General features: G+C 40.6%; 1 protein-coding gene across 2 annotated transcripts in view; it reads left to right on the top strand.

Moving 5' to 3' along the window:
* Positions 1 to 783: 783 nt before the first annotated feature.
* STEAP4 (STEAP4 metalloreductase) overlaps positions 784 to 25,733 on the top strand; it is a 68,140-nt gene continuing 43,190 nt past the window's right edge. For both annotated transcript variants that reach the window (XM_080385564.1, XM_080385563.1), the window contains exon 1: positions 784 to 25,733. This exon is cut by the window's right edge. The gene's annotated coding sequence lies outside the window, so the exon portion shown is untranslated.

The following is a 25,733-nucleotide window of genomic DNA, read 5'->3' as shown; positions in this document are numbered from 1 at the left end:
GCAAGAGCCAGGGATGCTGGGTCCTCAGCACCAACCGTTGCCCCCATACAAAACTGTCTGCATTGCACTGAACTGCCTGCTAATATGGATGCAGTGTAGAAAAACAATAAATCACATTCTCTTTCATTCTTGCTAACCATCTTGCTATATTTGCAGCCTGACTAACAGTGCAGCAAATCTGAAATGTAAGAGGCTTCTTAATCCTCGTTAAAATTCTTAATTGCTGTTAATCATCTTGTTAACAATGTAACCATGTTCTGGGAGTTTTCCTGACACGTTAGCAATAAACACCCAGAGGAACACTTCCTGAAACAGCTCTGTATAATTTTTATAACAATAAAATAATAACAAGTTTTTCAAAAATAAATGTGTGACTATCAGAAACTATCACATGGTTTACTCTATTGCTTCTCATGAATATGTAGCAAACTCCTTTTCCCTGATCAGAAAGAGAGCTGAGGAAGACACAGGTCAAAACGAGTATTATTAGAACATACTTTCTTAAATGAGTTGCCATGAAGCTTTTGTTAATAGCAGTAACTATTTGAACAATAAAGTCACCAGTTCCCTCAGTTCCCACAGGTGCTCACTCACAGTCATGCAGTGGAAGGAACAGCTGGAAGGACAATGCCAGATGTTCACTCAGAAGTGGACAACTGCACTGGCACACCAGTGCCTTCTAGATAGTGTTGGGAAAGTCCCTCATAGGGTCCCTGGTTGCATCTGATGTGACCTCTGTAGTCTCTCTCAGCAGGTAGCAGCTATTGCCCTCTCAGGCACCTGGCTGATGCTGGTGGGCCATGGCCTCCTGTGGCATTGGCCGACTTGGGGGCTGTATCAGTTCTGGTGGATTTGATGTGACCTTTTACTGCTTCTAGGTAGACTCCCACGCTACTTCTCAGCGCATACTTTCCTCTCTTCAGCTGCTGTTTCTGGTAATCATTTCTCCATCCACGCACATAGTTACCTACAGTAGGTGTTCACACACACTCACAAAGAAGGGGCTTTTATATCAAATCTTGTATCTGCCTTATATCCCACACTGCATATGGAGACAAAAACTGTTTTCCAGCTATTTTCTCAACAAAATCCTTATAATAGAAGGACTTAAATTCTTCTCATCTTCTAGAAAGATATCCTGGTTCATTTTCTCATTCCATTCCACCCTCACATTGATAATATTGTCCAACTTAATAAAAAATTAGCATAGTAACAATGCATCTTTTTAATGGCATATTTTAAAATAAATATAATGAACATGGGGTTTTTACCATAAATCTGAGTATTATGCTTACTTTGTTTTATTGTCAAATGACTGCATACTTCTCTTCTTTTGTTCCCAAAAGACATCCTACCTGGTTTCTTCCACCCAGTTCAAGTGTTGTAATAAATGTTACCGATGAGAAGCTACAGCATTCTTGTCTGGGCTGACAAGAGGATTTTAAAATATTTTTTTTTGGTCAAGGTCTTCAAATACCCTTCACAAGTCCTGTGTCTAAGCACCAGGCATTCAAATTAATCTGGAGAAAAATTGTTATTTTCCCCATTTGATAGACAGGAAATTCATATTAGATAAATGCCATCAAAGACGAGGGTGAAGGTCTACAGCACAACCAGAAACAAAAGCCAGAATTACAGGTTCACAGTCCAGTACCTCAACAAAAGCTGCTTGCTTTCTTTGCCATGGCTGAGAAACAGAGCTACAGATGCTGAAGTCAGAACTGGAGGAGGCTTTCATCTCCCTCACAGAGGAACAGTCACTTCTTCCCTGACAGCTGTTCTACCACACTGTCCTTCACAGAAATACTCAGTTGCTTCTGTCCTTTCTGCTTTGCTGTGTTAGCTCTAAATCCTAACTCGTATATGTCCTCATCAAAGAATCTCAAATTATTTCTGCGAGTTTTATTTTTTTTTAATTTATTTTCTATTCCTTAGAGGTGGACAATGCACATTTGAGACTTGCATGTAAAAACATTTAATCAGTGCAAGTTTGGGGGATATTTGGATAATGAGGAGACAGCTGCTTTTAACTATGCCTTCATCCCTTTTGGTTTTTATCTCTTACATCTCTAACATGAGCTCTAACTGTTCTGCATCTGGACAGGTGATTCAGCAACATTTCAACTAGAGATCTATAATTTTATTTTTTTTAATATATTTTTGGACACCTAAGCAGAGAAACTACTCACCATGGCTGGAAAAAGGCAAACATCACACATGTCTTCAGAGAGGGAAAGGAAGATCAGGGAACTACAGGCCAGTCACCTGATCTGGGGTTTTGAGTCAGACTCAAAACTGGAAAAATGGCAGAAAGTTTGCAGTAAAACACGTCTAAAAATTCTGTTTATGGAGCTAAAATAGCAATATTTAAAAGGAAAGAAGTTAAAAAAAGAATGAAGAAATCTTGCAAGGAAATGAGATAGCTGAATGAAGCTACAGAAGAAGTAAACTAATGGGAACTTTATGCTAGATAAGGAAAAAGAAGTATGTGTGAGCGAAGAGAAAGATACAGAAGATAAAGGAAGAAAAAGAGAGAAGATGGTTGAATAGAAAAACAGAGACATTAATTTGGCTTAACTTGCCCTTGGTAGAATAGCTGCACTTAGCTCATTAAAAAAAAAAAAAAAAGTATTTGCCAAAGTCTATAATGAAGTCTGGATACACATAAAACCACTTGTGAATTCTCTGGGTCTTTGCATATTTTTAAATCATTCTAAATATCACAGAAAAGAAACTGATGGAATAACATTCTTCTGTGTCTCACTACAACAGAGTGACAATTTATAACATCACTTAAAAAAAGATTATTTTTTCCACATTGCAATTCTCATATGTAGCAGTAGTTTTAAAATTGTGTTATAATCACAAGAGATCATCACCACACCGTAAGTTACCTAAAGAGTAATCTTTAAGCAAAAGGAAATAAAATAAAGCCATTTTATGTTTTCTACCCTTTAAATTTTCAGTACAGTAAAAAATTTGAAATTTTCAGATCCTGTAGGAAAACCAGCTTGTATCACTGCAGTGCTTCTTCTGCACAATGCAAGACATCAGCATTATTATTACTAAAATAGCACTACTTGCATGTTATGTGTTTAACTACAAATGCACCATAATTCCTCATTAACAATCCTGTAATCCTAACCTGAACCTGTGCATGGAGCATATTACTTAGAGATGGATAAAAGCTATTCCCACAGTCACAGGAAATTCAAGGTACCAGCTGAGAGGCTGGTAAATCTGTGTGCAATACTCTGTACTGCAGTTACTTTGTGCATGGCAGACAAGCCCCCCAGCTGCGAAAGCCAGCTGTGCAATGCAGTGCACTGCTCAGGAATTAATTCTGCCTTGTACAGCCTATACCCGTGTATACTATATAACCATCAACCAGAGAGAAGAGAAAAAACCAAAGGTCAGTTCAGTGACAACTGTCAGTCATCCTGTGTATGAGATACCCTTGTGGTCCCACCAGGAAACAGAGATTCAAGTAAGGGATTCAAATCATCCAGAAAGCGTCTTCAGTTTCTTAGTCACCAACTTTACCTAAAACACTAAGTGTATTTATATGACAAAAGGAAAATAAAATAAAATAAAAATATTTAATTTAAATTTCATTTTAATAATGAACAATTTGTTTTAGAAACTGGACCACAAAGAAGTTCTGATGACTCTGGTACACAAGGCTGTGCTGACACCAGCCTGCCTTGTCTGCTGTCTCGTCTTTTCTGTTCTCACCTGTCCTCAGTGCCTCTGCCCTTATGCTCTGAGTGTTATAAAATGCCACAGCAACTATTGAAGTCACAGATATTATGGTTTTACATTTCTCTAGCTATTAATAGGGTCTCTCTGTTCTAAGAGAAACCTTATTTCTTGAAACTTATTGGAACCTAATCTCGTAATCACTCCTGTTCAGTAAAAAAGCACAGCAATCCTGGTTAAAGCAAGAGCCATGGGAGCTATGGGAATGGAGAGGTGGCAACAATATTTTTGAGGAACTGTTTTTCCCAACAGAAATGGATGTTTAGAGACTGGAAGAGCACACCAGCCCATCAGCCTATGAGACTCCTCTCTGCCTCTTCTTCTTGTTTAATAACAGAGCAACAGATTTTACCAGAGATCAGAGGCGACTGTCTGATCCCAGTGGGCTTTGGGGACCCGTGAGGTCTTGCTGAGGGACCTATCACTAGTTAAAAGCAAACAGCTCACCACACAGCAGGAAGAGATCTGAAAAGATGGAAATGAGGCACATAAATGGGAAGGAAGGATTTGGTTGAGAGCAAAAGTGGTGAAGAAAGAATAAAAGAAGGGGGGGGGGGGGGGGGAAGGAGGAAAAAGCAATACAGATGGAGGGATGAAATAGCCACAACCCAAATCTGTGTGGGAAAACATCATAAACTTCCTGGGCTGCAGTCCCCCTTTAAAATTCCCCAAGCACCAGCAAGCACTTAGAGCTGGCAGTAAGGTGCAGAGCAACCCCTAACATTTACAGGAAAGGTCCTCAGGTGGGGGGCAGTTTTTCCTATGGATGCCTCAGAATCATTAGTTTGCTGGCCCTCAGCACATTAAGGCCAGATCCTCCTGTCTCCCTGTGCTCATAGGGATGCTTTTTCTTGGATCTGGTGTTCAGGTGAGTGGTCTTCCACTGCTGACATTTAATATTGTTCAAGGTAAAGGGGCTGTGTGACCAGACCTCTTTATCAACAAAAAAAGTAAACACATTTGTAGTGTTACTAAATTTTGTTCAGCTGCCTGAAATGAAAACTTGCCTGAGTGATAACAGGCTGAAACACCCTGAGACTCAAACAAATCAAAACTACTTTAATGGGGACCATGAAACTCTTCTGAAAAAAATTCCAAGAGCAAAATACTACAGAGTGGCAAAAAAAATATCTTGAGGGAGTGAGTTAGTGGCTTTTCTCCTCCAAAAACTGTTAATATAAAAAGACACCTGGATCTTCCGATACAAAAAAAAAAAAAAAAAAAAAAAAAAAAAAAAAGTGAACAAATCAGTATCTCTGCCCACAACGCTACTCAGTCCTACCAGTTCTTTGAACATTTTTTAAAGTCTCATCAGCCAGTGAGAGACCATCTGGAAAAGCACTAGTGAAGACTATATAAACTATAGCATAGCATTGGCTCTTGAATGTGGCTGTGGGAGCTCCCTACTTGCAGGTGGAATGAAAGGACACATTCAGCAAGCAAAGTTCCTTCTTGGGCAATGAGATCCACATCAGGCAGCTTCTGCCACTGAGTTATGTACACTCTACAAGAGTTTTCAAGTAAGCTTTTAGAAAAGTTGACTGAATAGATATTTTCTGTCTTTTAGAGAAAACACTTCAAGGTAAGAAGACTGATACTAGTTCTGTGCATGAGGCAACGCTGCCTGCCAGATTCTTTCTTTTGGTGACACATTTACACCCACTAATGTCCCTCTTTGCTGCAAGCTCCCTCATGAGGGCCTCTTCTCTCAATACTATCACAAAAAATAGCACCCAAGGGATGCTCCATGCAACATTGAACACCACCCTTAAAAGGCATTGCAGATGTGTGCATCTCTGCCTTACATTGTGCAATAGCCCCCATTACATGAAGACCAGAAACAGATGCGTCCACCCTCTGCCCTCACCACCCACCACCATCGCTTTGGGAGCTTCTGTTTGGTTCCTTTCCAAAAGCCTGTTCTGGTTCTGCTCATGATGGCTAATGTAGCAGCTGTCTCTGAATTGCTTGCCTTCTGTTGCTTCTGTTGCTGAGGTGAATACGTGGTTTCTGCTCCTGAACATTCAGCTGGGACTCAGTAATGGGTACTACATCTGATCCTCCCCCACCATCAGTATTGTCCAGTGCAGCACTGTGTTATTTGCAAGCTAGTTGAAGCAGCAGCCAAATGGCCTAGTGCTGCCTGTGCATAGTCACCACCACCAAGAGCTTAGTGCGATCCATCTGTGTGTGAGACTGTCATTCCTTATATTCGATATGCCTGACATGTCTTTGGTCACAGTACAGGCATTAAGAGATGCACAGGTCTGGATTTCCCAGATCAAACATACAGGACCCCCACGTGTCCACTGCTGTGGTTGCAGTTGCAGGGTAATGCCTACCATCTCCTTGACCCAAGGATGCTGTCACTATGAAGGACATGTCACTGACTTCACGTGAGAAGGCAGCTCCTCACTAAGTTAAGAAGATTCAGCAGATCTGCATGCTGTGATGAATGATCATAGAATCATAGAACGGCTTGCAAGGAAAGGCAAGTGCTGCCTGGAGTATTTTGACACGTAAGAGATGAGTCACGGGAATTCCTTATTTTGCATTGTCAAGAGTCCATTCATTCCAAATAGAGAAAATAACTAATACAAAAATAGCTATTTACAGCTCCAAAGCTACCATCTGTTGGATTCCTGTCACCACTCAGAGAAGCTGGTAAGCATCTAACAACCTTGTGTGACAAGAAGGTAAAGCTGAAAAGCATCACTTTGCTTGAGTGTCAAAGCTGGAACTAAAACTCAGCTCCCAGCCCGCAACCAGCTGTTTGTATCACACTTCTCTCCTACATATAACACTTGTCTCCTAAGAGAGAAAATCTTAGGTCAAATATTAAGTTCAAGTTGTGGTTCAAGCCGAACCTGATCCAGTAGGCTGATCAATGGGAGTATGACTTCTTTGGACAATTCATTGTGCCGTCAATGAAGCTGGTCACAGAAAGTGGGTGTCCACAGCTTCTCTCTGTGAATAGATGGAAGGGTAGAGCAAATTATGCTTTCTTTAAAATGGGAAAGAGAAACTGTCAGATGATTTTCCAACTTCAGTATTGTTAGCTGTTGCTAAATTAACAAAACATCCAGTACGTGACCAAATTATCAAATGGCTTAAATACAATTATAGTGCATTTTAAATATCAGTTCTAATTATATTTTCCTTTGACAAAGTAATTACACTTCAAGAAACTGCAATCAGAACAATTTTTCACTGCCAAATCTGAGAACAGAAGGTGAAAAAGGTGCATTTAGATGATTTTATAAATGACTAGCTTAACTTTTATACAATAAAAAACCATAACAGTAGAACAGCTTAAAAATAGACTAGACAACTCACATTTTAATCTTATTTCAAGTCATTCAATGATTTGTAATTTAATGAGCCTTAATACAAAGCTTATATTTAGTTTTCTTTCCCTCCATTAACTTGATTTCTTGATATTTAAAGTTGCTGGGCTGCCATAGAAAGACTATATATTTTTAGTCCAAAATTCACACAAGAGTAAAATTAAACACAGCTATTTCCTGTCCCACTCCAGCTCCAGCAACATCCTCGGAATGTCTGTTAGAGAAGACTGCAAAATACCCTTGCAAGGACTTAGAGGCTATTTGCTTTGTGAAAATGTTGGGTTAAGGGCTGTTGAGCATGAAAGACTGGGACAAGAGGCAGGAAGAGAAGCAATAAATTAAAAACCTAGACACAGAACCCTGAAGGATTAGGAGAAAATAGAGACTACTAAAGACCAGAGGTCTCACTTTGGTTATTGATGGGACCTTGTAGGAACCATTCAAAGCTTTGAGGAGCTTTAACCAGAACTTTGTAACTGATAAGGAGGGGGAAGCAAGATTACGATGGCTCTTAAGGGCACAAGCTGACTTCTTATGGGATATTTGAGGGAATTTGTGGGAATGTGATAAACTTACCATGGGATATTTAAGGGAAGGGAAAAGGCAAGCATCAGGGTAGATGGGAGAGGACCAGTAAAGGAGATTAAGACAGATAAAAGTGGCCAAGTCCTGTGCCTGACCACTGCAGCCTGTCATTGCACTCCATTCCTAAATATTACCCTGGCTGAGAGTGCTCTCCAGGCCATGCAGATCTACTCTAGAGAACTTCAAGACAGCATAGTCGGTGAGTAGAAGTCTGAGAGGTAGATACCAGGAGTATGAGGGTTTGCCAACAGAGGGACCATAGGTCTGAGCCAGCTACCGGGCAACAACTCAGGGGGCTGAGGGGTGGGGGGCACCGCAGGGACAGACCTGCTGCCAGAGAGACCCATTGGTGTTTGTGTGTGCATGGCTGTGGGGGCGGGTGTGAGATCTGCTAGCGAGGTTTGATCCCAGCTGAACAGCAAGGAAGGACCGTTTGTGTTTCTCATGTGTATATCAGGTAGCCACTGCAGCCTGGAAAACGCTGCTGAGCCCTGAAGCCTCCTGGGCTCAGTGTCCCTCCAGCAGTGCTCCCTTTGTGGTCCAGCTCATGCTGATTTTCTTCAGAAGGGCAGTATCCCTAGAGCAGTGCTGTATAGCAAAGGCAATTGCTACCCCAGCTCTTTTTGTTGCACTTCTCTTGCCACTTTGTGAGGGGAATCTCTTTCTTATCCTTTTTCATTGCTACACATCTTTTCAGTGTCCTCCCACAGTTATTCCAGAAGTCAGTTGTTTCTGTGTATACGAGGTGTTTTGGAGGTTGGCACCATGCCCCGAGAGGCCGCGAGGGCTGCACCGCTGAGCCTCGGGGGTACAGCACCAGTGTGCTCCTGACATGTAGGACCTGGGAGCAACAATCTGCCTGTTACGAAGGGGTTATTGGGAAGTAACTGCAGAAACAGTCTCCATCATCCTTGCTGTTGTGTGTGTCTGGATTAGAAATAAAGGTCTGTCTCGTAACAGCATTAGAGAGAATAGTAATTATGCCTGAGACCACGCAGGCTAACCAGACTGATCAGGCCACATTTTGACTCACTTCTCACTGGATTCAAATCCCACTTCTCATATGAATACTGGAATATACTGGAGTACTCCACCCATCCAGTGTCTGTCTGGAATTCATAGCCAGGTTCTGAACATGACCAATGCCCAGAAATAATTTCTTAAAGGCCTTTTTGTAGTAGTGATTGTGATTAGAACAGAGAAAAAAACAAATTCAAGCACATTGGTATTCAGATCCAAGCAAAAAGCATTAGTGTATCCTAAAAGTCATTGGCCTGATTTATGGCCTGAATTATTATATTCCTCCAGGGTTTCAGTGATGACATACTTGCTGCATGCTGTCTGTTTCACACAGTTCTTGGTCTTTCTCAGTATTATTCTGTAAAAGTCAGCATTTATGCAAAAGAAAACTAAGGGAAGATTAGAAAGGCCAGAATGGTGCTAGGCCCAGCATACAAATGACACAGCCAGAATGCCTTATCTGTTGTCGCCAGTGGCACAACTGTCCCTTCTGCTCTTCACCCCCATTCACAAAACATCTTTGTTTTCCCCTTGAATATCACAACACTTCACAAAAAAACACATGAGCATAGGCTCAAGCCTGGGGTTCGCAGCAGCAGGGCTTCAGTGTTGATTGTGAGCCATTCTGATGTTTTCCACTGATTACCATTTGGGTTTCTCTCCTACAGAACATCTGAAATGATTCCTCATGATTCTCTTGTCCTCTCTCCTAATATAAGAGAAAAAGGCATTCCCTAATACTGAAAGGCAGATAAGGAAGACTTTGCCGCGATTAGCCTGTGGCCAACTTCTTTTAGGATATTCCGCTATGTCAACATCTTTCCGAGATTCCCCAAACGTTTATGTGTTTGTACTGATAAGGAAAATACCCAGAGGTACCATAGTGCCAAAAGCTTTGGTGGGTATGTGTCTTCTCACTCTTTCTTCAAGGTACAAAACAGCTCCTCATTCCAGAAGATAAAAAAGAATTTTTCCATACACTCAAAATATTCAATGACTGCAGCTTTGTATTTCTGTAACACATCTGGTACCTCCTGTTACTGGAGGCAAAATACTAAGCTAGATAGATCAGTGTTTGAATAACAAGGTTATTGTTTATTAATACCATAAAAGTTGTCCACTAGTGACTAAGATGGAGCTGTACTTGACAGCAGACCACTCAGCCTTTTCATAAATGCATGTCAGCTTTTATGGCCATCGTGAATAAGACAGACAAGTGTGATACCAGCAATTTTTGTCTCTTTTTTCCCTGTTTTCCACTTGTTTTCCAGTCTTTCTAAGTCACATCAACAATCAACAGTCTCACAGGTTGCCTCACTCAAAGCAAGAACTTGCTTTAACTTGACCTACCTATTCCCTCACAAACCACCCACCGGAAGCAGAAAAGTTACAGCTTTAAAAATACGTTAATACAAAGCTGGAGGCAAGCGTTGATGACAGTGATTCCTACCTTTCTCTAAGTACTGACTGAACATGCAGGGGCTCAAAGCAATTTTTGTTTCTAACAGCATGCACCCTTCATTACAAGCTGAGGAATAAGGCAAGTTTCCTTTCTTTTCCAGGAAGACAGGCTTTCAGGGACTTAACATTGCAAAGGAATCAAAGGGTAAAATAACAGTACTACCATGCTTCCCTTTACTATTTCACCCCAGGTTGCAGGCACACCAAATATGCAGCTGCATTGTCATGAGGTCATTCAAAAAGAAATATAGAAGATATTGAGGACCTTCAGCCATTACTGTCACACAATATGTGGATCAATGCCAGACTGACTCAATATGTGTGTCCAGCTTCAGCATTCCCCCTGTGAAAAGCCCCAGATGTTAACTCGGCTGCTTCTGAAATCTTAAGCATAAATATTCCTTTTTTAATAAGTGAGTGAGTCTTTCATTATAAGTCACCTAAAGCATTAAGGATATTTTTATTTTATTTGTTTACTTATTGACAGGTTGAATTTGCAGACATCAACAAAAGCTATTCTACTGCTGATAATGTAACATACGACAAATGAAGAGACATGTACTGGGCTTAAATGGTTTCTCCTCTTTAAGGCTTTTTTTAAAAAATAAGTGTTTATCCTGTTTTTAAGACCTGACTGACAGTTACAAAGCTGCAGGTTTTCTGATGAAAGAGTGAGGTTCACAGAACTGGATGGCAGCTCCCCCTACACCACGCATTTAAATAATTTAGGTATTCAAATGAGCCATCATTTAAGTCTGATCCTTTGAGTACATAGAAATTGTAATCTACCCTGCACAGTGGCCAAACTAAATGTTCATTACTGGATGCAGCTGAAGAAGCAACGAAGGGTGATAAATCACCACCATGGTAAAGAAAACAGCCCCTTAAGCTGAAGACACCAGTTCTCCAAGCCTCCTGCACCAGGAGTGAACAGTCTAGTCTCTGAAGTACTTTGTCGTGCATGTCCTCTAAAACTGTAACTCACTTATGATGGGCCTTGAGAAAGCTGAAGCAGAAATCCCTGTGGCAGGCAGCCACTGACACTGTTGGAGAATATAGGGACATTTTAGACACTGTAAGAGTGTTTAGTGCCTAAATTCCACCTTTCTCAACCAGCTCTGAATCCTCTGCACTGTGGAGTTCAAGGAGACTAAATATATAAGTCCTATCTCATGCTGTGCCTTCCCTACAAGACTAACTCCAGGGAAGTTAAAATCAAGGTTAACTCATGGTTTAATGAGAATTGCATATGAGTCCTTTCATATCTTGCTCTACATAATTTATACATGCCATCACTAGAAGAGTTTCACCAAACTGGAACCTCTCTGGTTTCCTCTGCACACACTGCACAGCTGCACAGAGGTGTTCCATGTCTACACAGGAGATGTCTGACACCTCAGAGCCCACCAGACTTACTGTCCAGCTGCAGACTGACTTCACACAATGCAGACATGGAGTTTCAGACACATCCACCTCATCATGCAGCTGAGCTGCACTGAAGCTGGTTGCTCTTAACTGCTGTACATGAGGCAGCCCAACCAAAGCAAGCAGCCTGGCAAAAGTGTAGTTTGTATTGAGTAAGACAGGTACTTTTCACAGCTTCACTAGCTTTTTTCTTCTCAGCCTCAGTTTCTCAGTTCCTCAAGCTTGTGAGCAACTGTGGACACAGCTGACGGTTACAATTTATAGGCTGAGAGAGGAATTTTGCAATAGCTCACATCCTGGTGCTGACAAGCCTGGTCTATAAATAAGAGAAGTGTCAGATTTTCATTCTGACTTTAAATTAGGTTTGAACATTTTGAAAAAGCTTCTGTGAACCTGCAATACTGATAGTAAGTACACACATTTACTCCTTGTCTAACCTATCTCAAATTAACCTCCCTTGTCCATTTAACTTATTTCCATTTGGAGGAAGTTTTGTGACATTCTGGTTCAGACCCAGAAAAAAGGTTTAGGTATTTCATACAAAGCTTTGTCTCCAGCTTGAACGCTCAGTTAATTAATTATGGAGGCATCTATGCTCCCTTAGTAGGGCTTGAGCAATATTGTCCCAGGGTGTTCATGTGCCTGCTGCCAGCATGTGCCCCACACCTACCGTCACACAGATACTGGCCTTTCCCACCCCTCCCACCTGCTGGTCCTATGGAAATGAATCCATTAGACTTTCAGAAAGCATCAGCCACCTCAGGTTTCATTAAAAAAAAAAAAAAAAAAAAGAGGGGGCAACTTCCCCCTTTGTGCCCTCCAGACAGGCTGGTGCTTACTGTCTTATTCACCATTGACATAAAACCTCCCTTTCCAATGAACACACCCTCAAATGAAAGCAAGGATTTTCCATGCTCTTAAACTAATAATGGGCATTTTATTTCCTGGTAGTATTAAAAATTGCATCTGTTCCAGTTTATTTACCAATAAATTTCATTCATATATTCCCTTACAGAGGTTAGGTCACCTCAGCAAACATGAATTTTACCTCTTCACCTTCTACTCTTTGTGGATTTTCTTTCAGAAGTAATATCTCAGCTGCTGGCACCATATCATATCCAGCTTGAAATTAATAAATATCCTATTTCCTTTCATGCTGACAGTTCTTCAAGCTTTTGCTGCAATATTGACAATGGTTCTTATGATATATTTTCTGAGGTAATATTGTTGCTGCTATCCTTCTGTGCAGCCTGTGCATGAAAACCCCATCAAAGCAAATCAACACAATTTAGCTCTTGCATGTTTGTTACAAATACTAGTCACTGCTTGGGGCTGAGTGGTTTGACAGATGTGCTTAATTGTGGTGGTCTCAACCTTTGAATTGAGTCTACCTCCCTGTCCTAGATCTTTTTTATGCTTTTGATTCTCTGTGGTACATGTAGCAGCCTCCATAAGGTTCAAACTTTAGTGGGTTACTCGCTTTTCTCGGTACCTTGTTTTCAGTTTTTTCACATTTATATTTATTCAGAACTGAAGTTTGGATCAAAATATACTAATCTTAACATTTATTGGTTGATTTATATGCAAATGATTGCAGAAAAACAACACTTGTCATCATCCAACTCAAAGACATACGCTTGCAGTTCTTATTAATGGAAGTGTAGTAAATCTCCATCCTTGGAGGTATTCCAAATATTCCAAAGTCAGTTTTATAGGTCCACCAGCAGCCCAATCTAACTTTAAGGGTGGCCCTACACAGAACAGGAGCTTGGAGTAGATGGCCTCCAGAGATCCCTTTCAACTTAATTATTCTATGACTACATAGCATTAGCATCTTATCCTTACAATACTGATTTTATTATTGTAATTTGCTCTCTCTCGGGAAATTTTGCTGCAGAATGAGCTGTGAATCTGTTGCTTACGAAATCACCAAATAGGGATTACCTAGCCTTCATAGCAAAAGCAGAGATTGTGTAAACTTCCCAGCAGTATCTTACAACTGCAGTTTGTAAATACCTTGTTCTTATTTTTTCTTCTCTAGGGAAGGCCTGCTGTACTAACTGTGTGGTAGATCAGTGTTCTGAACATACAATACCCTAAGCCCTACACGCTGCTTGCAATCCTTGCTCTTCAGGTGGAAAATCACTCAATAAAATCCAAGTGTGTAAAGAGAGGTACATGTATCATTGAGGAATATTTTCTCCTGAGGCCTGTGTGTTTGTTTGTAGCCACCCCTGGGTGCAGAAGCTCCCAGCCTGCACACTCCCGCTGTCCGCCAGCCTGCAGACTCCTGCTGTCCATAGAGCTCTGCTCATCCTCAGTATGAGGACTTCTCTGAGTGACAGACACCAAGGTGCAGCTGGTGACAACAGACCCACACATTGCTCACTCATTGATGGGAAAGACTACGGCAAAGTCTAGCTAGAAAACCAGCATTAAATGCAATGACAGCAGCTTCTGTAAGATACCAATACATCTCAGCAGCTAACACACTTCACCACCATCTTCTAGACCTTCTTCAGCATGATATAATCCTCCTACACATGGAATTCAGGGTGCTGAGCATTTCTGCTGAAGATGGATAGATGGGCACTAGGAGCTTACTACTGCCTGGGGGATAGAGCAGACACTAAGTCTGAACTGAGTGGTGCAGTATAAAACCTGGATAGACTGCAGCCATCACTCCTGCTCTCCCCTATCACCTGAACACATAAGGTTAGTAAATATGATTTTCTGGGGTGATGAGTTTGATCCCATCAATAGAATTTGGACATTGGAAATGTAATTTATTTAACTGTCGAGCTTTGGAAAGGGTGTTTTTTAGGCAAGAAAGAATGAATGCAGCAGAGAAAATTAAAACAGAAAGAAGCACAGAAAAGGAAGCCACACAGCTGCCGAAAAAGCAACATTGCTTCACATACATATCACGGAAAAGACAATAAAAGTGTGACCAAATTATTTTAGGAGAGTGTTTAGGCAACCAGGAAACTACCTATGTGAAATATAAGACAAAGCCTGAAAAAGCAAAGCCATAGAAGTAGACAAAATTTTGCATAATGTGGCAGTCCTAAGGCTTAGTATGTAGAAATTTCCTGCTGAAACTGATTTTAAATATTTGTAATTGAACTGTGGATGAAGTCAGAAAGGTAGAACCCAAGGTGCTGATACTGCTCAGGATGGACGATATCCTACAGCCAGTTGCCACAGGCAAAAGAATATAGAAATATTTAAATAAGGATCAAAATTTAATCCATGAGGCATAATCACTCTGTATCTTTATGATTTTAAAGTTTTTGGATCACAACAACTCCTAACATTCATAAGTTTTATTGTATTTGAAGACCTCTGTTCAAACCTTACTCATCTACTAGAGCTCACTGTACAGTAAATAAAGTGCCTAACTGGAGAAAGAAAATCAGATCTATCTTTGTAGGTGACTTGGGTGAGGACATAGATCCTATGATGAGCAAAACGAAAATAGCCAGACCAAGCAGTTCATGAGAAGCTTATGGACTGAAACACTCTGTTCAGACTACCTGGCACATAAATAGCTAGAAATAACAGATGTAGCTGGAGGAATCAAGGCTGGTTTGAGAAGGACCTGTGAACAAATACAGGGCTACATCTGCAGTGACCTGATCAACTTCACAACCTTGACACATCCTACAATCCTAGCAAAGAGGACTACACAATATTTCTAGGTGACAAGTACCAGATATGATCAAACCATTTTATTTCTTGTGATCTACAATGATGAAGTGACACACAATAATTAGTTATTCAGGATTTATCACAAGCTTGTGATTCCATCTTTGCAAGAAATCAAATGTTACATCAGACATTACAGGACTCTGCTGTAAATCTTTTGCAAAACCAGAGCACGTCCAGTGTCTTAAGCAAGAACTGAGGTTACTTTTTTTGTAATTTTTAAAATGGCACATCAGCTTCCTTTTTCTCTTCGCTATTCCAGTGCTGCACATAAATACAAGTTTTAACTTTGATATATTTTAGAAAGGACTGGGCAAGTCAGTGTATTTTTTAAGGTGAGTTGATGAGTACCTTGCTTGCATGATATGCACCAGCTGACAAACTCTTTTTATGCTGCATTAACTTTTTATCTCTAATTGTTTTGTATGATCTATTTATTTAACATGCAACTGTATGCAATTGCCTAATCAATTAAATATATGGTTACTTATTTTGTGGCCAATTAAAGACCAGCAGTACTTTAGACTGCAGAATAGCTAAGTTAAATTGTCTTACCTAAACAACCCACTGAAAATATAAGTTAGTTGAATCTATTACTAATCCTACATTTTCTCCCTGTGTTTCAGGTTTCTTTGCATCCTACTCTCATCACATACTTCATGTTTTATTTTGCTTCCTAAGGATAAGGAAAACCTTCTAGTTTTAAGGGGGGAGGGAAGGACTAGCACAAGAAAAATTGCAGAACTATATTATGTAAAGTCCCAAGGGATGACTTCAATCACAACTAATTTCTTCAGTCATTTTAATCAAGCAATAAGAACTCACATTATTTAATAATTGTCCCTCCTGAACTGAAGTTAGTTGCCAGATCAATTCTCTTTTACAAAAGAACCTTGTAAACCCTTATTTATCTTTGGCAAACAGTGTGAAATAGGTTAATTCCTGTTGACGAGTCTTTTCAAAACACATAAAACCAATGATGGCACAGTATGCACGTACTCGCTGCAGGGAATTCCAGCTCTCTGAGAACCAAAGGTCCATCTAGATCCGGCAAAATGTCCAATGTCCTAGCATGACACTTTTTCTCCAACTCAAAATTCATGAGAACCTCAAGTTTCTCTTCGCTTACACCTGCTCTTACTAGATTTCCATCCAAGTCCTGTTTAATATTTTGTAGGTCTCCAGCCTTCAATACATTATTTGAAGTCCTTTACTATCCTGTCATTCATGGGCTTGCTGACATAGAATCTCCTGTAATTAATAGGCAAAGACAGTTTTGAAAATATGAAAACTTTAAGGTTTACTATCCTGTGACAAAGATGCAGTCTTGTCCCAACTAATTAACACTGACACTGAGTGTGCTATGCAGTAGTTAAATTGCAAGCTGTTTTGTTTGTGTTAATTGCTCTGTTGGCATTATTTATCTGTCCTGCATTAATTTAAGCAAGAACAGTTTTTGTTCTTTGGATTTCAATGAAGACTCTATTAAATATGGCTACTTTCATTTCGTTTTCCACTTTTCTTTGATGTCGCAAAAAGACCAATTTGAAAAGAAAGAAGAACACAGTAAATTTTGACTCAGTGGGAGATGCACTCACAGTTGGATCCCTTCTTTTTATATTTCTCATAAATGCACAAGTATGTTGCCTCCTGCATTTTCCTAATGACAGAAATTTGAAGTCCTAGACAACAATCAACACTACAGGGGCAAAAGTAGTGTGGTTTTATTACCGCAGAAACAAAATCAAAAGCTGGATCTGAAGCTGTACATTTTTCAACTTTTTCTTAATTTCAGTTTTTACCACTTTTGCTTATCATTCATCAAAAAAAACAGAGTTCTCAAGTTATTACTGAGTATATCAGATCATTTTTTAATTAAGCATGAATAATAAATACCAAGAGTTGTGCTTTTCTTAGTGAACATGGTATCCATACAAGTAGCATGTTGACAGAAGACACTGAACCCCAGGCAGGTTAAATAATTTCCTCAACCCACCACATGGAACAAGTTGCAAAAAAGGGCATGGCTGATATTACCAGGCTGTTCTACAGAACAGGAGTCAATTTGGAGCAAGACTGTGAGGACTAGAGAAATCTGCACAGACAGTATGTAAACACACTTCACAGCTCCCACTGGCTGCAGCAAATTTTCTGACATTTTATGAGAGGACATTGTTGAGTGTCCATTTAGTGCTTTGACCTCCAGTGGGGCAAAATCAAGATAAGACATAAAACCCACAATCAAATTAATACGCTCCCAGATTGTTCAGCCATTTCAGCCATTTCTAGTTGAAGGAGAGGAAGAGAAGGCACTAAGATTATGGTTTTGGAACAGGTTTGTTTGAAAGATCAGTACAGGGTGGTGGTGTCCAAATGGGATGAAATAGCTGTCTTAGAGATTTAGCGAGGAAACTGGTAAAAAAAAAAGGTCACGTGCCAATTTTATTTCTCTTTTCTAATGAAAATAATTAATGTGAGATGAAAATTTGAAGAAGAAAACAGCTTTGTGTTTGCCATATTCAAAACCTTAGGATTAAAATACAGATGAGGATACAGGATTTTTTCAAGGAATTAAGAAGGTGGTGGATGCACTCGAAGCAACATTCTCCACTCAAACTCCCCTTGATTTAAACATTGCTACAAGAATCGCTAATGCACTGCGGAGATAACAGATGTCCCTCAACTAAAGAAAATTACAGAGACATCATCACAGAAATACAGCCTCAGCACAGAGAGATATCATTATTTTCAGACTCCAGCAACTCTGCTCAAAAGAAATATATCCAGAATCAGACCCAATTTACAACAGTGAAAATCCATGTTGAAGCAATAATTTATCTTAACTAATTATTCTGAATGGGGCTTAGAATCCATTCCAGAGCCTATAATTTTTCCTCATGCCTGAAAAAAATGTAGTATAATGGAATTAGATGTAACAAGACTGGGACCTTATAATTCTTCAAGAGACTGGATGATGAAGAATTACCTGTAAGAAAAGGAATTCCCAACTTCTAGTCTGGACTGCGATCAGCACCTAGATAGCCATCACCAGATCCACACTGTCTCGGGTGTACAAAACCTCTCCACTGGAAGGTGTATGAATCCATGCATTCAGAAGACAGTAGTCGTTGCAAACCCTTCTTATTAAGTATGGAAGATATTAAAACATGTGAGACTTCTTTAAAAAAACAATTTTTTTAATATATATACATCAGGGGGAAATACGTACAGCAATGCTGTTTATGTATCGGTTTCCAGGTATTCTAGAAAGATAAACCAACATTCACATTCTCAGATATGTATAGGGAATCCTACTATATTCCCTTATAAATGAGGGGGAAGGAAACAACAGAGTTACATTGCTCCCACACACACTTTTCTGCCCTCTCTAATATTAGTGCTGAATCTGCTCAGAGTACCACCAGACCAATGTATTATTATTGACAATGTGTTAAGTTTTGACTTCCTGAACAAGAAAATCACTACTTCAATCTATGTTAGTCATAGTGAGAAACACTGTGTTGTTATTGCTTTGGCTGCTTTTGCAATTTTTTACATTCCCAGCAGAAGCAGAACAGGATGTATTAGTGTTAGGTGTTACTACAAAACCTGAATTTTGACATCCTTTACTGAAGAGTTTCGTTGTTATTCTTCATGGGTTTAGAGCTTCTGAGATTTTGTTGTAATAAAAATAAAGGAAACACTTTAGCACTTTCTGAAATTCACATTGTTGTATATGCAATTTCTTTTTAAATAACTGTTAGTAATGTAACAGAGACACGCAACCAGTTCTGATAATGTCTTACAATCTTTCATTTTGCTCTGTCCAGGCTCAAGTACCTAAAGGGCTTTCAAATTGCAACAAGCTCCTTATTCGCAGCCACCCACACCTTCATACAGAGCACTACAGAAATCCCTACAGCCAGTGCAGCTTGGCGGAGCAGCCTTTCACAACTGGCAGCAGCACTACGCAGTAGCTATAAGCACCAAACACTCAAGAATATATCCAGTGAAGCTGCAGGGGGATTTAGGGACACACAATATAAAGTAAAATATTATAAGCTAAACCAGGACCAATGCCTACAGTTAAGGTCTTTTATCAGGCTCTGGATTCATTTGCTTATGATTTTAATTTAGCCATTGAGTGGGAGGTTTTCTGTCCTGGACGCCTGTCTTGAGTTAAAGCTTCAGATCAACTTTTTTCCACTGTTCACAGAACAAGGGCATTGCCAGTGACATGAGCGTAACTGGCTTCAGGTGGTCTGAGAAATGACCACTCCAACAGGTTTCAGTTACCACCGCAGCAGCCATAGAGCTCTCAACCATCAGCTACCACTGGGAAGGCTCACGCAGGCGCAGTAAGGCAATAAAACCTTCAACTTCACAGGTCTGGCCACAGGACTATTCCCACCAGTACTGTGAGCATAAGGAAAAAATATGCTTGGGCCATACATTATTCTCAGCTGTTTTGTGGTTAATGCCCCTAAGCTCTGAATGAAGTGTTTGAAAATTAGCATGAGGGGGGCCACTGAGGTGTCAGAAATGACAGCGCTCCTGTAAGAACTCAAAGCTTAACCAAAACTACAAGGCTGCAGGGCAAATCTTGTTTGTCATAAAATTATGAGGGCCCTGGGTAAAGAGCGGAGACAATCTCGGGAGGGGTACCTCTGGGGAAGTGCTGAGGATGGGGGGGGGGGGGGGGGGCACGACACATGACACAACACTTCATTAGCAGAGTGGCAGAGATGGCTGGTTTTTGAGGTACGGCAAACAAAACAGAGCTAGGGGACTTGAGGCCAGATGGGATGGCAGGGGATGGCCTGGAGGCAGAGTGGTGATGGCGGCCAGGGCACAAGTCTGCAGAGGGATTGGAGGAGGGGGCAGAGCAAGACACACAGCACAGGGCATTCCTCAGAAAGCCTGAACTAGAGACAGTTGTTCTGAATTTCTTAATTTCTCTTCTGTACTGTTTTTCACAGCCAGGCTGGAAAAACAGCAAGTCTGTCATACCGCGCCATATGGGTCTATCCTGAGGGCCAGTCATCTGAAATCCATCATCTAAGTGTGAGCTGAGCAAGTGACTGGGAGCTTCGTTGCATGGTTCTGCCTTGTGAGGGTCTGCTGTCACTGAGGCACTCAGAATATTAATGGATTTTACAATGGCTAAAGGACAAATAAGGTTGCATTTACATTGGCAGACCTTAGGAATAAGTCTATACAGTATTATACGATGGAATTTCTGTGTCTTCAGGTTGGTGGGGTTTTTTGTTTTTATTAGTTTAGTTGGTTGGGCATTAAAAACATAACACTATTGGAAAGAAAGCAAAAAAGAAATATTCAATTGTTATCTGTACATGGAATGAACAAGGGCTCCTGTGGCAGAAGGGAACACGTAGTTCACAGCAGTAACATGCTGAATAAATCCAAAGCAGCTGAATTTATTTTGCAAAGAAAACCTGCAGTCTAGCATTTCCCACCTTTCCCAAGTTTGACTTGTGCTTTAGTATTTTCTTACTGGGCAATAGAATAGGGGAATAGAGGAATTATGCAAACTGTGGTGCAGATGCCACTGGGGTCACTTCATCGCCTTTCTTACCAAAGTAGCCTGGGATATTTAACTACTGCAGGGTGATGTTATAAGCTCATTTTCAGAGTCAGTGCACAACAGTTTTAAGCATCACTGGGAAATGCTTCCCTTTTTCTGCAAAGTCATCATAGGGTGTAAGGAGCCGTCACACCTGAGACACAAGAACTGAGTGGTCTGCAAAACCAGGTATCTCATCTCCGGCCTGGCAGGTCTGGTTTAAAAAGTGCCAATCTAAATGCTGGAGCAGACATAGAGAGGCTGCTGCAAAACATGACAGGACCAAAAAAGGCTGTCTAGTGTCACAGGACCCTGCAGAGCAGAAATCTATTTTTGGAACTATTCCTTCTTGTGCAGCAAATAAGTACTTTTCATTTCTTCAACTGCTTTCATAAGCAATTTCTTACCAGCGCAGGTTTTGATCTATCAAATATTATACTATCTCTATTTATCTAGGTCCCATTTTTGTTGTTATTTAGAGCAAAGAACCACAGGGGATCTCCTGAGCTAGTGTGAAATCTTACTTCATTATGGAACTCATTTCATTGATGGTTCAAGTGAATACTACTCAGGATTTGGCATTTGGGGCATTCTTTGACATATGCAAACTGAAGAGCTCAGAGAAAGCACCAACCTGAAAATAAAGCAATACAAAAAAAGCCCAAAAGTTAGGGTGGGTTTATTTGTTTTTTTCCCTTGAAAATTATCATTTGGACTTCTTTCATGCCCACAAGCAGAATTTAGGAATGCAGTCAAACACTTGTGCACTGCTCCCATTGCAGTTGCTAAGAGTTTCATATGCTTATGCTTAGTGAAGTGCAAATAACTTTCTGTGAGCCTCTGGATGTTTTATTTGCAGATGTGCTAGAAACTATATGACCAGTACATACAAATATTATCGCATTTTATATCCTTTCAAATGCAAGTAGGTTTAGAGAATGAAAATGGTGGCAGTTCAGCAACAGCAGCCTTATTTTGTATTTTTTAAACCAGACATGACTGCTACAAAAACTGAATCATGAACTGATGCTTTCATAAATTGTGAGCTATGCCCTCTTAGTGTTTGAAAAGTGAATGACTAAGTAATATTTGAAAATGTAGCTACTGTACATGTCTAGCAATTTTCCTTTGGCTTTTCAAATCCATATTCCAATATTAGCATCACGATACCTGCAGGCATGCTCTGAATCAGTATCATCCAGTACTGGTCCTGGGTGTTGGTCTTTGGAGCATGTTCTTACCATGACCATGGTTTAATGATTGCTTAATATATAAAAATTATCTTGAACATTTTATAGTACCATCATGCCACCTAGAGGTGGGTTATCACTGAGGCTCCCACTCATCTTCGTGCCAGAGAAAAGCAACATACTGATGTATAGTGGGATGGAGGCCTTTAAAGATAGCCTTTCACTAGGATGGCAATACTGCCATATGGCATGGGCCCCACACTGGGGAGTGTATCTGGTGATTCAGGTCTCATATGGGGGTAGCAGTGGGAAGTAACCCTCCCAGAAGGTGGATCTTCGGAGGTTCTGCTTTTGCATAACTTCTGATCCAAACCAAATAATACTGACTTCTTTCTCACTCTTCATATCCCATACGAAGCCACTCAGCTGATCAGAAATCAGACTGCCCAGGTTTATGTGTCTGAGAATGACAGACACCCTGCAGCCAGCCCTGAGCTGCACATACAGGGTCAAGGAAAGGAAATCTGTTCAGGGAGCCTCAGTGCCAAGGCACATGCCAAAAGAATGGCAAATATGTTTGCAATTATGGAGAAACTCCCCAATTTCAGTGAACTAACACACCTCTTCAGTTATAGCCTTCATTACAGGGAGAAGCCAGGAGGGATAGAAAACTCAACAGCATGAAATTGCAGTTTTCAAGGAACTGTCCATCTGGGACTGGAGTGTGGGCCTTCTAGATCCAAATAGTCCACATCACCAGCCGCAGAAGTACTGCAGACCCATGCCCCATAGTTTTGTGACTGGTACCCAGAGCTGCGTGAACACTGCCTGAGTTCACTTGCAGGTCTCAGATCTTCCTTTACTTACCTTTGATCTCCCCTGCACAGACCTTCATCCCTGTTAGCGCCTAAGCTGATGGCAGAGACACTAAGCGGGTCCTTCTCCATTACCTACCTACTTCCTCTCATAAAAGACATGGAAAATTAATATGTGAGGCTGCTCTATCAGATTTGGTTGCAATTAGGCCATGGGTTCCAGCACTGTTAGTAAAGGACAGGAAATGCTACTCCATAAGACTCATTAGGAAGTAAGTTAGGCATTAAAAAACCCATCACTTATTCACAAAAGGAAAATAAGTATTGGACAATCTGTTGCTTTTCTACCCATCTCCCCTAGAAACTGTGCTGCATCTGGCACTCCTTGTTCACCTGCATATGAAGTCCTACAGAAGAAAAAAACCTGTAAGGATCATGCTGCTCAAAGCAGTAAGATGAGTCAGGTGCATTTCAAAAAAGAAAAAATAACAGAAACAGCCAGCCTTGCATTCACCACATGCTTCCCATCTGCCTTAGCTCCTTGATTTCCCAATCCTTTTCCTGCTTCCTTGAAGTAACACATCCCTGAATGGGAATCAAGTATTTTTCACAGAATTAAAGGACCATAGGATAATTCAGGCTGGAAGGGGCCCCACGAGGTCTCTGGTCCAACCTCCTGCTCAAGCAAGGATAAGGGTGAGATTAGAACAGCTTTCTCAGGACATTGTCTAGTCAGTGCTTGAAAACTTACAAGGACAGAGACAGCACAACTTTTATGGTTGAAGTGTTTCACAGCTCAACTGTCCTCATGGGGAACAAGTTTCTCCTTGTATCCAGTCAAGATCACCGCTGATAAACTTATGTTCTTTGTCTCCTGCCCTCCCACCGTGCACCTCTGTGACAAGGCTGGCTCTGTTTTTATAACCTCCTTGTCAGTATGGGGGGGCTTGCTCCCTCCTGAAGTCATCTTGCCTCCAGGCTGAACAAGCACCAGTCCCTGAACCTCTCCCCACAGGGCAAGTGCTCCAGCCCTGACCACTCCAGGGGCCCTCTGCTAAACACGGTGCTATTCACTGATGTCCTTCTTCTGTTGAGGTCCCAAAACTGGCTGTAGTAATTCAGATGTGGTCTAATGAGTTTACCTCAGCAGCAAACCTCAGCATTTGTTATAGATTTATTATATTTGTTGGCATTTTTTACAGTATTTGCTTTCATCATCTCATGATAACTGAATGGCAGAAGATACATGTGTTTTCATACACGTGTGCAAAGTCTCTTCTCAATAACAAGAGCAAAAATAAGCAAGTAAGGAAAAGGCTACAGACAAGAAGGCTGCTGTTGGAAACTGGCAGGAGAGCCATGATTATGTTTAGTTATGATTCTCAACTTCTTTTACCTTCAGATGGTTCTTGTCCTCTCTTTTAAGGATACAAGAACAGTAAATTAAATAAGGGTATTGCACAGCAAAACTACTGAGAAAACCAGAAATATTCTTTCCCCATAGCAAAAATCTGTTGCCGGGTTTACTTTATGCCTCCTATTACATATAAAACCTATGGCTGATTTTGCTTTACTGTCTACTGTTATATTGCTACATCTAAAAGTACAGAACAAGCAAATGTCAGCATTGAAAAATAATATGGAAAAGAAAGCCTCAGAGCCCTTACAAAATAGCATCAAAAGCATTCTGAAAACAACCCTCATCACTAGAAATATATGTCAAAAGTAGTAATTAGTACTGTAATTACCCTACAGGCTTGGCATCTGTCTTATATAAGCATTTAAGCCCCAAGAAAACAGGTCAGCACGACTTCAATTGACACTTACAAATACATAAGATTGGAAGAGCCAACCAAAACTCAGAAAAATACCATGCTAAATGCATCTGCTTTCACTTGGACAACACTACATGGAACGCTGATGTTTTCACCAGGCTCCCAACACCATCTGTGTACATTATCCAGCAATTCCTCCAATGTAAAATTCATAAGCTGTTTTGTAAGCAGGACTTACTCCATTGCCAGCCCTGTCTCTTAATAAAAATGGTTGCTTCCACAGTGCTTTATGCTACATGCCACGTTCTTGGAGCACTAAGCACTCACCTCCGCTACAGTGGGAACCAGGGTGGTTCCACGGCCACCATGAGCCCCACCAAGGAGGCTCTCTGCCCATGCTGTGGTAGACATCATGACGGACATGCTGTGGCAGCTGAAAACTGAACTGCCAAAGCTACTATCTGCATCTCTTTGAGATACATTGGTCTCTCCCAGCAGACAAGTGTGTTAATGGGAATCAATGACTGTAGCATAATAGCTTGCAGCCTGGCATAGAGGAGTAGATGGACTCTGATTTGGGTTTACCTGGAATATGGAATATCAGTCATTCCTGTGGTAGTGGGAAGATATCTGTCAGCAGGACAGAGCAACCATGGCTTCAGCTGCCCTTCCCCACAGTGCATTTGCCACAGTCTCAAGAGTGGGGTAGACTTTGCCTTAGCATCCATATCTCATTTTGGTTTTCCTCTGTGGGCATATGTGCTTGTGTCTTTGAGCCAGCACCCAGTTTCAGCTAGAGAGGAGAATTTTAAAACTCCTTTGCCTTTCTCTTTAGGAATAGAATCAGATAAAAACAGCACCAGATCTGGTGACAGAACTGCCTTCTTCCAGTCTCTGAAATTTCCAGCCTTTTAAAATAGACACTTTAAAGGAGTAATACCAATGATAATTTTATTTCTATTCATATAACAAAATATACTATTATTATTCATTAATGTTTCTAAAAACCTTGGAAATCTACTGTAAAATACTGTGGGTTAAGGTTATCTGCTTTAAAAGAAAAG

Source organism: Falco punctatus (genome assembly GCF_963210335.1).
Source record: "Falco punctatus genome assembly, chromosome: 4".
NCBI lineage: Eukaryota > Metazoa > Chordata > Aves > Falconiformes > Falconidae > Falco > Falco punctatus.
This window is presented reverse-complemented; position numbering and strand designations above follow the sequence as displayed.